The sequence below is a fragment of the Arachis ipaensis genome, chromosome B06, assembly GCF_000816755.2.
Source record: "Arachis ipaensis cultivar K30076 chromosome B06, Araip1.1, whole genome shotgun sequence".
Taxonomy (NCBI): domain Eukaryota; kingdom Viridiplantae; phylum Streptophyta; class Magnoliopsida; order Fabales; family Fabaceae; genus Arachis; species Arachis ipaensis.
The window spans coordinates 96,925,802-96,939,385 of record NC_029790.2 but is presented as its reverse complement, the minus strand read 5'-3'; positions in this window follow the sequence as shown (position 1 = coordinate 96,939,385).

Below are 13,584 nucleotides of genomic sequence, written 5' to 3'. Positions count from 1 at the left end.
TCCTGCTGATCGGGAGCGCGTTTGTCAGAAGAACCTGGCAGCTCCACGAGTTGTCGACTGGTTGTGGGTTTATGAACCCATGTTCACGACCTTGGGGGATCGTTTGCCCTTTTCCCCCTTTGTCATGGGCTTGTTGAACCGATGCGATGTTGCTCCATCGCAACTGCACCCAAACAGCTGGGCTGTCATCCAGTGTTTCGAGATGGTTTGTGAATATCTGGAGCTTCCGACCTCTGTGAATGTTTTCCTCTACCTTTTCCTTCTTACAAACCCTTCTCGTCAAGGGAAGGCGAAGAAGGGGTATATGTCTTTCAGGGCCCAACAAGGTCGTAGGATTTTTGGCCTTTTTGAGGACTCCTTCCATGGCTTTAAGTCTACTTTTTATAAGGTCAGGCCAATCGAGGGTCATCAACCCTTCTGGCTTACTACCGAGGGGGAAAGGCGGATCCCGACTTACTGGAGCTTCGGGGCGGGATCCGATTATTTGAGAAAAATATCCTTTGACTGGCTGAGCCTGGAAGATCGTAACATCGCCGACATCTTGTTGGCTATTTTCGACGAGAAAAATCTTAACCCTCGTATGGTTATGGGGGACCGGGAGGCCGGTGGGTCGTATGTTGGTGAGTTCTTTACTTTTTGCATTTTGAGTGTTTTGCTCTTCTATTGCTCACACCTTTGCTTTTTTACTTACAGTTTCTGTTCCGAGGGTTACCTGAAATTGTAGGTCGATCTCGAACGAGATTTGCTGTGCTAGTCGGAGCTGACGTGTCCGATTTGATAGACTGAGGGTGCTGCTGATCCTTCTTCACCGGAGGGTGGTGGTACCTGCAAGAGACTCCAATGCTTAAGTTAGCATGGACTTTGAGAAGGTTTTTAGTAGAATCAGAGTATGAGTTATACCTGGGTGCTCCAGTGTATTTATAATGCTTGTAGGGTGACCTTTTTTGGAGATAAGATAGTTATCTTATCTTTATCTTTGAGTGGAGTTATCTTATCTTTAAGGGGAACCGCCTGATCTTTCTAGGCTTTGGTTGTCTTTAAATTTGGGCTGGTGATAAACCATTATTTTATGATTTATATTGTGTTTAATTGAGTGATTTTATTAAGTCTTTACCCACTTATTCATATGATTAGCATGATATTACAATTCCTTCCCAAAATTGTTCCATGGTTGAAAACTTGCTTCCTAGAGATCTTTTAATTATACATTTTAACTCTCCTTTATCCCATTCGATGCCGTGATCCGTGTGTTAAGTGTTTCAGGCTTCATAGGACAGGAATGACTTAGAGAATGGAGAAGAAGCTTGCAAAAATGGAAGGAACACAAGAAACCAAGGAGATGACCAGCGAACAATGACGCGAGCGCATGGTTCACGCGAGCGCGCGAAAAGAAGAAATCGCAGCGACGCGAACGTGTGCCTGACGCAAACGCGTGGATTGAAGTCTGCACGAATGACGCAAACGCGTGAACGACGCGAACGCATGACAAGGAAATCGCTGAATGACGCGAACGTGTGGATGACGCGTATGCGTGACCTGCGCGATCTGCAAAAATAACAGAATACACTGGGGGCGATTTCAGGCCGCATTTTGACCCAGTTTTCGGCACAGAAACACAAACTAAAGCTATGGAACATGCAGAAACTCAACACGCATCCACACACATTCAGATACATCGAGATTAGGATTACTCTTAGTTTTAGATATGAATTTAGATTAGCTTTAGTAGTTTATGCTTTTGCTTTCGATTTTTTGGATGCTGAAGAATCATTACCTCCGTGAAGACATCACTTTAGTTTGTTTCCTTATTCCTTTACTTTTATTCATTGCTCATTGACAATATTCAAATAAGTATGTTGCATTTTGAATTTATTAATATATAGAGTTATTTTTAATTTTAATTAATTTTAATTCTCTATTTTATTTTATTCAATTTATTATGTCTTTTTATATTTTTATAAATATTAATTCCATGTCAATGGAGTAGATTTTCTACTTGACATGGGAGTTGATTAAGAGGAGACACTTGAGTTGGAATGCTCAAGTGCTTAGTTAATTTGATCTTTGTTGGCTAATTCTGTATCTACTAACGCTAGACCTTCCCAAGGGAAAGGACTAGGATCTGTGGATAAGAATCAGTTCAATCACTTGACTTTCCTTTACTCAGTAAGGGTTAACTAAGTGAAAACAACAACCGCTTTACATTTCACTTGGAAAGATTCCAATATGTAACTCGTAGGGAGATGACCTGAGACTCATACTCCCAGTATTTTTAATTTTAATTTTTGTGACAACCCCTTTTAAATTGAGAAGGCGGATCTTAGTTGGTTAAGAACTGTACTTGCAACGTAATTCATTTATTAAATTTCTTAACTGGTCGATTTCCGCCACCATCAATTTTTAGCGCCATTGCCGGGGAGTTACAATAGTGTGCTAGATTATTAATTAGTGTACATATTTTATTTTATTCGCATATTTTATTTTTATTTTGTTACCATGAGCTATATGTCTTTCTCATTGAATGATGCGTTCATTGCCTTATCCGAGCTTAGCTGCTTTTGATCCTGAAATTGAAAGAACTCTTTCACGTATTAGGCGAGCTTGATGTCGGTTAGCCACTGAGGGTCGTGAAGTGATTATTATCGATTCGCCAGTCTCATCTGAGGGCGAATCTGAACCGCCACCTGAGAGCGAGACAAGCTCATTTACTACTGATTTAGTTGATTCACGTACAGGTAACATGGCAGCACCTAGGAGGATTACTCTCTAAGAAGCTGGTGTCCCAGATTTTACACTGCAACCGTATCAAGTGCGTCATCCAAATCTGGCTGTAGATTTTGAACTGAAGACTGCACTAATCAACTTGATGCCCAAGTTTTATGGCTTACCTGCTCAAGAGCCTATTAAGCACCTTAGGGATTTCCAGACAGCCTGTTCTACTGTTAGGCATCATGGTGCAGATGAAACTTCTATTCTGTTAACCGCTTTCCCGTTTTCTCTTGAGGGAAAAGCGAGGGAATGGTACTACACCCAACCTAAAGCAACTGTTACTAACTGGGATATGCTTAGAAGAGAATTTTTGGAAAAATACTTTCCAGCTGAAGTTACTGATAGATTGAGGAAAGAGATTTCAATGAATATTCAGGGCGAATCTGAGACCCTCTATGAATACTGGGAGTGCTTCAACAATCTACTGGACACATGCCCCCATCACATGATTGATAGACTAGTATTGATCAGCTACTTCACTCAAGGCATGAACCCCCAGGATAAGACTACACTGGATGGTGCTAGTAATGGTTCCCTGAAAAAGTACAGGACCGCAGATGAAGCATGGCAACTGATCAGCGACTTTGCTGAGTCCACTAGAAATCACAGGCAGAGGCGTAACCATTCAAAAGCTGTTGCAGAGATCTCCTATAGCGTTGAAACTACTGCTCTTACCCAGAGCATATGTGAAATGACCAACTTACTGAAACAGATGCAGTTAAACCAACAACAGACACATAAAGCTCAGCCTTCCCCACCACAGCAAAGCCAACAGTTGGTTTCACAAAGAGTGTACGGGATCTGTGCTGATTATAGTCATTATACTGATGAATTTTTGCAGCTCCAACAGGAAGACAACACTGTGGCAGCCACTCATAACTTCTATGACCGCCCAAATTAAGGATACAATCAACAGGGTGGCAACTACAACCAAGGTAGAAATAGTAACCAATGATGGCAAGACAACTCCAACCAAGGTTGGAAGGACAACTATAACAGAGAAGGCAGAGACAATAATGGAAACCAGAGGTGGAATAACAATAATAACAACAGACAGCAGAATCAGAACCAACCTTACAGAGCACCTTACTTAAGACAACCCCAAGGATCCCAGCACAACCAACAGAAGATTCCTCAGATTACTTACTCTAATTCCTCATCAAATGACGAGAGGCTCTGTTCTCTTGCACAAGGGCAACAGGACATGAAAGCACAGCTGAACTCGACTTTAAATGGTATGACTGCCACTTTACAAGCTCTCATCTACCGATTAGATTCATCACATAATTCCACTAACCAACCTTCAAGCTCCAGTGGGATTCCTTCTCAACCCTTACCTAATCCAAAGGGTGGCATCAATGCCATCACTTTAAGATCTAGAACCACATTGCAGGAGAGGAACCATGAGGAGCCAAGCTCACCAGAACACGTCCCAGCTGAGGATGTGGTGGAAGTGGAAGATGCTGAGGAAGAAGAGGACGTACAAAACATAGTTGAAGCAGAAGCAGCTCAACCACAGAATGAAACATCAAAGGATGCAGAAGCTGCAAGTAACACCTCTCTTTTCCCATTTCCACACCTTGCAAGGAAGCCCAGAAAGCAGATGGAACTTGATCCCAAAATGGTAGAGATATTCAAAAAGGTTGAGGTAACTGTTTCCCTTTTTGATGTTATTCAGCAGGTACCTAAATATGCGAAGTTTCTAAAAGATTTGTGCATATATAAAGATAAAATTAATGAATTAGAAACTATTCCTTTAGGTAGTTCTATATCTACTTTAATGGGGGGTATACCCGAAAAATGTAGTGATCTAGGTCCATGTATGGTTAACTGTACCATTGGATGTATAATATTTTCTGACTGCATGTGTGACTTAGGAGCGTGTGTTAGTATAATACCTTTGTCTATATATGATACTTTGAGGCTCCCTCCCTTAAAAAGGTCAGCAGCTCGTTTTGTGTTAGCAGATAAAAGCATTATTACAGTAGTTAGAATTGCTGAAGATGTATTAGTGAGCATTAAGGGGCTCACATTTCTCATTGACTTCTACATCCTGGAAATGCCCCCTAATGATTCAGGAAGACCATCATCAATTCTGCTTGGAAGACCATTCCTGAAGACTTCAAAATTCAAGCTGGATGCATTCTCAGGAACTTACTCCTTTGAGATAGATGGCAGAACAGTGAGTTTTAGTTTAAATGAAGCTATGAAGCACCCTCCGGAAGATCATTCTATCTTTCTGTGCGACATTATTGATGAAACTATAGCTGAAGTTCACCAGGAAAAAATGGAAGAGAAGCACATAGAGCAAGGTTCAAGTGTGGGGACACTTTTTGAAAACAATGAAGACCCTTTACCATTATCACCAGCTCCGGATGATCCAGAGCCTAGCTATGAGCAGAAATTAGAATTAAAGCCCCATCCTCCATACCTCAAGTATGCTTACCTTGAGGATAATCAGAAGTTTTCAGTTATCATTGCAAAGGAACTCACCTCTCAACAAGAAGAGCAATTGCTTAATGTGCTAAGAAAACATAAGAAAGAAATTGGATGGAGCTTGGCAGATATAGTAGGCATCAGTCCCCAAATTTGTGAGCATAGAATATTCTTAGAAGAGGGAGCAAAGCCTATCCGTCAGCCTCAAAGAAGATTGAATCCCACCATCTTAGAAGTTGTCAAGAAGGAAGTGACCAGGCTACTTGAAGCAGATATCATTTACCCCATCTCAGATAGTGAATGGGTCAGCCCAGTACAAGTAGTGCCCAAGAAGTCTGGAGTCACAACAATAAAGAATGAGCATGGAGAGCTCCTGACAACTAGAGTGCAGAATACATGGAGAGTTTGCATTGACTATAGGCGTCTCAACCAAGCCACTCGCAAGGATCATTACCCCTTGCCATTTATTGATCAAATGCTTGATCGCCTGTCAGGTAAATCTCATTATTGTTTTTTAGATGGTTATACAAGCTAATTTCAAATTCATATAGCTCCTGAAGATCAGAAGAAGACTAATTTTACATGTCCCTTTGGAACGTATACTTATAAAAGAATGCCTTTTGGCTTGTGTAATGCACCTACTACTTTCCAAAGATGTATGATGAGTATCTTTTCAGATCTTATTGAAAACTGTATGGAAGTTTTTATGGATAATTTTAGCATATATGGTAATTCATTTAGCCTTTGCTTGGATAGTTTATCTAGAGTATTAGACAGGTGTATTAGTACAAACCTTGTGTTAAATTTTGAAAAATGTCACTTTATGGTAAAACAAGGAATTGTACTAGGACATGTTGTGTCTAATACTGGTATTTCTGTAGATCCAACAAAGGTGGATGTTATTTCTAGTTTGTCTTACCCCTCCTCCGTGAGGGAAGTCCGTTCGTTTCTTGGCCACGCAGGTTTTTACAGAAGATTCATTAAGGACTTCAGTAAGGTAGCATTATCTTTATCCAGATTGCTGCAGAAAGATATTGAGTTCGAGTTCAGTGAGAATTGTATGCAGGCATTTGATAAGCTGAAGATCGATCTGACTCAAGCTCCAATTGTAACAGGACCAGACTGGAGCCAGCCATTTGAAATTATGTGTGATGCTTCCAACCATGCAGTAGGAGCGGCGCTGGCTCAGCGCAAAAGTAAGGATCCTTTTGTAATTGCTTATGCATCTAAGACTTTAGAAGCTGCTCAATCTAACTATACTACTACTGAAAAAGATCTTCTTGCTATTGTTTTTGCTCTGGATAAATTCCGAGCCTATTTACTTGGTACTAAGGTAGTAGTGTACTCAAACCACGTAGCTCTAAAATATTTATTAGCTACAAAGGAGTCTAAACCAAGACTAATACGTTAGATACTGCTGCTACAAGAATTTAATTTAGAAATTAAGGATAGAAGTGGTAACCAGAATCTAGTAGCAGACCACTTGAGTCGCCTTGAGCACATTAAGGATGACTCCACTCCTATAAATGATAATTTCCCATTTGATAGTTTACATGCAGTATCTGAGATAGTTCCTTGGTATGCACCTGTAGCTAATTATCTAGTTAGCCACATTTTTTCTCCAAATTTCACTAAGCATCAAAGAGACAAGCTGAAAAGCGAGTCTAAATATTTTAGATGGGATGATCCATATTTATGGAGGTGTGGTGCTGACCAGGTAATTAGACAGTGTGTGCCTCAATCAGAATTTCAGTCCATTTTAGAGGCCTGCCACTCATCTGAGACTGGAGGACATTTTGGCCCTCAAAGAACAGCTAGAAAAATTCTAGACTGTGGATTCTGGTGGCCTACTCTTTTTAAAGATGCTGCTGAATTTGGTAAATCTTGTTCCCCATGCCAAAGGTTTGGTAATATATCCAAGAGAGATGAGATGCCTCAACAGATTATGCTTTTCTGTGAAATTTTTTATGTTTGGGGCATTGACTTCATGGGTCCATTTCCAAATTCTAATGGTTACTTTTATATACTGTTAGCTGTAGATTATATTTCTAAATGGGTGGAAGCAATTCCTACCTGTACTGATGATGCTAACACTGTTGTTTCCTTTGTTAGAAACCATATTATTTGCCGCTTTGGATCACCACGAGCAATCGTGAGCGATCAAGGCACTCACTTTTGTAATAGGAGACTAACAGGATTACTGAAGAGGCATGGGATAATTCACAAAGTAGCAACAAATTACCATCCCCAAACCAATGGGCAAGCATAAGTCTCAAACAGAGAGATTAAACGTATCCTGGAAAAGATAGTAAAACCTCACAGGAAGGACTGGAGTGTCAGGCTACAAGATGCACTCTGGGCATATAGAACAGCATACAAGACACCCATTGGGATGAGCCCCTTTCGCTTAGTATACGGAAAGGCTTGCCACCTTCCAGTAGAGGTAGAACACAAGGCTTTCTGGGCTGTGAGGGATTGCAACATGAATCTTGAGAAAGCTGGTGCTGAAAGAAAGCTGCAACTAGCAGAACTAGAGAATCTTCGCCTAGAAGCATATGACAACTCCAGGAGATACAAAGAAAAGATGAAAGGCTATCCATGACAAGCACATAAAAAGGAGAGAATTCAGACCAGGGGAGTTAGTTCTTCTTTATAACTCCAGACTGAGGCTTATGCCAGGCAAACTGAGATCAAGATGGGAAGGTCCATACAGAGTAGAAAAAGCAGAGCCATACGGAGTTTTCCACCTGTATCATCCTTCTAGCTCCAAACTCTTAAAGGTCAATGGACATCGCCTGAAGCTTTATCATGGTGAGAAGATGAAGAATAACAAAGAACTAGAGGTTTTCCTCTTGGAAGACCCACCAACAGAAGCAGAATGAGCCTAACGAGCGTCCAACTTAAGGACGTAAAAGCAAAGTGCTAGGTGGGAGACAACCCACCATGGTATGATCGTTCCGTTTCAGTCTTAGATTTATCTCACTTTATTTCTCTTTTCATGGTGTTAATGACTCTTCTTATAATTACTGCATATAGTCTGCATTCACGTTTGCATTAGCATTCTGCATTAAAAAAAAAAAAACGCACGTGACGCGTAAGCGTCGCTGACGCGTCCGCGTCATATGTGCGTTCTGAGGAAAAGAAAAATTGAACAGAAAGTCACGCGAAAGCGTGGCTGGAGGCGTGCCTTAGGCCTAATCATACTCACGCGACCGCGTAAATGATGCGTCTGCGTCATTTTGGAAACTAGCCTCCCACGCGTCCGCGTCACCCACGCGAACGCGTGCCCCTAAAATCGACTAAAAGAGGTGTATGGCAGCAAGTTATGATGGAGCTGGGCTGGAATGATGCTGGAAGCACCAGCCCCATCACGCAACCGTGTGCCCCACGCGGCCGCGTCATCTTCAAAACATAGCCATTCACGCGATCGCATCAACCACGCGATCGCGTCACCCCAAATTTTTGGCAAAATGGATTTGAAACAGAAAGTTGCGCAAACGCATGGCTGCCCTCGCGCCATTCGCATAAATCAAGTCACGCGACCGTGTGACCCACGCGTCCGCGTCACTTGACAAATATCACACATCACGCGACCGCGTGACTCACGCGTTCGCGTCACATGCGGCGCACAGAATTTCCACATCAGCCAAAATATCTTATGTTTTCTTCCCCAAATCCTAATTTTTTCTTTTCCTTTATTATTTCTTTCTTCCTCCTTCTTCCTTCTCTACTTATTCTCACCTTTTTACTTTCTCCTCCCTTATTTTTCTCATCCATTATCAAGGTTCTTTTCTTTCTTTCTTTACTTTTTACTTTTTCTTTATTATTTTTATTTTTATTTTTATTTATGTTTTCTTTTTTTTTTTACTTTCATTATCTATATTTTCTTTTTCTTTATTTTCCTTTTTATTCCTTTAATTGGTGTTAGCAATTTAACTAGGTGATTATTTTCTTTTATAATTTTTGCTTGTGAGTTATTGTGGAATTGTTTGACAATTATATATTACTTTTCATAAGGGATTGCTTGCATGTTCTACTTTATATTTTCAATAACATAATTATCATGCATGCTATGTGTTTGTGAAAAAGCCCGTATGGCATTGTGCATTATTTTAAATTATTCTATTCTACTACTTTTAATGCCTGTTTTTCACAAAACCCCTTTTATATTTTATTAATTAAATATAATTGTCAATACAAACAGGTTATTAGCTTGAAAGGCTTGGTAATCTAACTTGGACATTGAATGCTTGATCTATGCTACTCATGCCTTTGCCAGCATGCCAATAAACATGTTGCATTTAATTGCCATCACATGCACTTGCTATATTACCTTTGATGAACTTTTCACATGTAGTCTAGACCATGTGTTAACGACATCCTTTTTTACCGTGCATTGATTATCACCCTTAATATTCGCTCTCTTGCTTGAACCCTTACGCTTTACATGTACTTACCTCTTTCCTTTTTCAGGATGGCCACCAAGAAAGGCAAAGAGAAAGCTACTCCCAAACCACCAGCAAGGAGAGGAACAAAAAGAACATTAATGGCAGAACCATCTTCAACAGCGGTTAAACCCTCAACAAAAAGAATCAAGAGGATCATCAAGGTCGATGAAAAAGAGAAAGCCTTCCCAGCAAAGGACACTACGCAGTTCACTAACCTCTACTGTGAGTAGATGTTCCCCATCCTGGCAGCAAGGAATTATAACAATGAGCACCTTCTCATCCTCCCAACCCGCATTGCTGAAATTGTTGAGCCCTGCATTGAGCGAAGACAATGGAAATTCCTACGGAGACAGCCACGATAGGTTAATCTATCATGGGTAGTAGAGTTCTACTCAAATTTTCACATGCCAACCATGCAGTCTGTCTATGTCCGTCAGAAGCAAGTCCCTATAACAGAAGAAGCCATTCAACAAGCTTTAGATCTTTCCCCTTCTCCAGAAGGATTAGACGCATTCCAAGAAGCCTCATTCAAGCGCCAGACATACCAATTTGACTGGGACGCCGTTCTCAGAGTTATCGCACAACCTGGCAGCAGATGGATCTACGGATACCATCGATCCCAATCTAAGGGCATCTCAGCTTCAGCACTTACTTTGGAAGCTTGAGTATGGGCATAAATCATGTCCCATTACGTTTTTCCGAGCACTCACGAGTCTTCCTTCACTGCAGACATGGCTGTTTTACTCTGGTGTATCCTTACAGACCAACACCTCAATTTAACAAGACACATTCGGCATGCTATGGGACACGTACAGATTGCAGGCAATTTACCTTTCCTTGCCTTGGTTTCAGATCTCATCTCAACAGCCGGAGTCTCCTACAGAACTGGGGATACCGAAGCCATGATTCTACGAGATGATCAATACGTCCCTAACGGGAAGTATATCAGACCTCCAGCAGCAACTGTCAACCAGAGCACAGAACCAGCAGAAGATATTTCTTCTTCTTCCACACCACAAGCACCTTCAACAAACCAACTGCTCCATAAAATCCTTGAGAAGCTAGACCAGTTTGAACAGAAAGGAAAGCAAAGAGAGCGCCGTAACAGGCGCAGATTTACATACCTCAAGGAGCTGATTGTTGGAAGCCAACCATCTAGAGAAGACCCAGACACATCGGACTCCACTTCATTTACAAGCACAGGGAGCCACGACGGTCCCGATGGTGGAGATACTGCTACCAGCCCCCCTCTGTTCTTGACAGATGGCACCGAGGACGGTGCAAAGCCTTAAGTGTAGGGAGGTCGGTCAGTACCTGACTTCCTGAAGTAATTTTTTTCCTTTAAACACCAATAATATAGGATATTTAGTTAATTTTTCTTTTGTTTAGGATAGAATAAATTGCATAGTAATAGATTAATTGTATGCATGTTCTACTTGATTGAAAAATAATAAGTTTCTTTCTAAGACCCTACTTTTTGAAAAATTTCACTAATTTAAAATAAATCTTTTGTGTTAAACTTGTTAGAAGTTGTAATTGGAACATAGTTTAAAAAGCTAAGAACACACAACCCATGAGATTTTGAGCCTAATTACATGGTTATACTATTTAACCATAAATATTTTATTCTTGTGTGTTTACTTCTTTATGATTGTAATCTTTATTTTGTTTCATCCTATATGTCCAATGTTTAATGTATTTATATGCTTGCATAAGATTGAGGCCATTAATTATTTAGCTCACTTATCCCAAATAAGCCTACCCTTTTAATCATCCTTGTTAGCCACTTTGAGCCTTTTAATCCCATTTGTTCTATATTTTATCACATTACTAGCCTTAAGCAGAAAAATAATTAAATATCCCAATTGAATCTTTGGTTAGCTTAAGATAGAAATTGTGTGTTAATTAAGCATGGGAAAATTGTGGAAACATGGGTTAATAAGGAAATGTGTCATGATAATTAGCCATATGTATACCTTTACCCTTACCTTAGCCCCATTACAACCTTGAAAAAATACCTCATGATGTTGCATTGGTACATTAAATATTGTTGATTGGTGAGGTGAAAAACAAAGTTTAGAAAGCATGATTAGAGAAGAGTAGAGTGATTACCTTATACACTTGAGAGACTAGAGTGCATATATACCATCAGTGAGGGTTCAGTGCTTAATTCTATGTTCCCTGCTTTCATGAGCTGTCTTCTTACAATGTTACCTGTTTTTACTATATAATTTAAATTAGTGAAATCTAATTTATATTTGTCTTGAAGAGCTTGATTCCTTTTAACCAAGTAGACAAGAATCATATAGTTGCATTCATATATATAGGTTGCATTGCATTGCATAAGTTTTACATTTCCCTACTCATTTATTTTATCTCCTTAAGCTAAGCATAAGGACATGCTAATGTTTAAGTGTGGGGAGGTTGATAAACCATTATTTTATGATTTATATTGTGTTTAATTGAGTGGTTTTATCAAGTCTTTACCCAATTATTTATATGATTAGCATGATATTACAATTCCTTCCCAAAATTGTTCCATGGTTGAAAACTTGCTTCCTAGAGATCTTTTAATTATACATTTTAACTCTCCTTTATCCCGTTCGATGTCGTGATCCGTGTGTTAAGTGTTTCAGGCTTCATAGGGCAGGAATGACTTAGAGAATGGATAGGAAACTTGCAAAAATGGAAGGAATACAAGAAACCAAGGAGATGACCAGCGAACAATGACGCGAGCGCATGGCTCACGCGAGCACGCGAAAAGAAGAAATCGCAGCGACGCGAATGCGTGCCTGACGCAAACGCATGGATTGAAGTCTGCGAAAATGATACGAATGCGTGAACGACGCGAACGCGTGACAAGGAAAATCGCTGAATGACACGAACGCGTGGATGACGCGTACGCGTGACCTGCGCGATCTGCAAAAATAACAGAATACGCTGGGGGCGATTTCGGGCCGCGTTTTGACCCAGTTTTCGGCCCAGAAACACAGACTAAAGCTAGGGAACATGCAGAAACTCAACACGCATCCACACACATTCAGATACATCGAGATTAGGATTACTCTTAGTTTTAGATATGAATTTAGATTAGCTTCACATTAGTAGTTTATGCTTTTGCTTTGGATTTTTTTGGATGCTGAAGAATCATTACCTCCGTGAAGACATCACTTTAGTTTGTTTCCTTATTCCTTTACTTTTATTCATTGCTCATTGACCGTATTCAAATAAGTATGTTGCATTTTGAATTTATTAATATATAGAGTTACTTTTAATTTTAATTAATTTTAATTCTCTATTTTATTTTATTCAATTTATTATGTCTTCTTATATTTTTATGAATATTAATTCCATGTCAATGGAGTAGATTTTCTACTTGACATGGGAGTTGATTAAGAGGAGACACTTGAGTTGGAATGCTCAAGTGCTTAGTTAATTTGAACTTTGTTGGCTAATTCTGTATCTACTAACGCTAGACCTTCCCAAGAGAAAGGACTAGGATCTGTAGATAAGAATCAGTTCAATCACTTGACTTTCCTTTACTCAGTAAGGGTTAACTAAGTGAAAACAACAACCGCTTTACATTACACTTGGGAAGATTCCAACAAGGATAGAACTTCCGATTAATCAACTACCCAGTCAAGGCTTTTTATATTAATAATAATTCTTAGTTTTATTGCTTTAATTTACAATTATTTTAATTACTCATTATCCTCCTGCAACTCGTTGGGAGACGACCTGGGACTTATACTCCCAGTATTTTTAATTTTAATTTTTGTGACAACGCCTTTTAAATTGAGAAGGCGGATCTTAGTTGGTTAAGAACTATACTTGCAATGAAATTCATTTATTAAATTTTTTAACTGGTCGATTTCCACCACCATCAGCTGGGTTCCTCCATTTGGGCCTTTTTGGGCTCCTCCAGTGATTT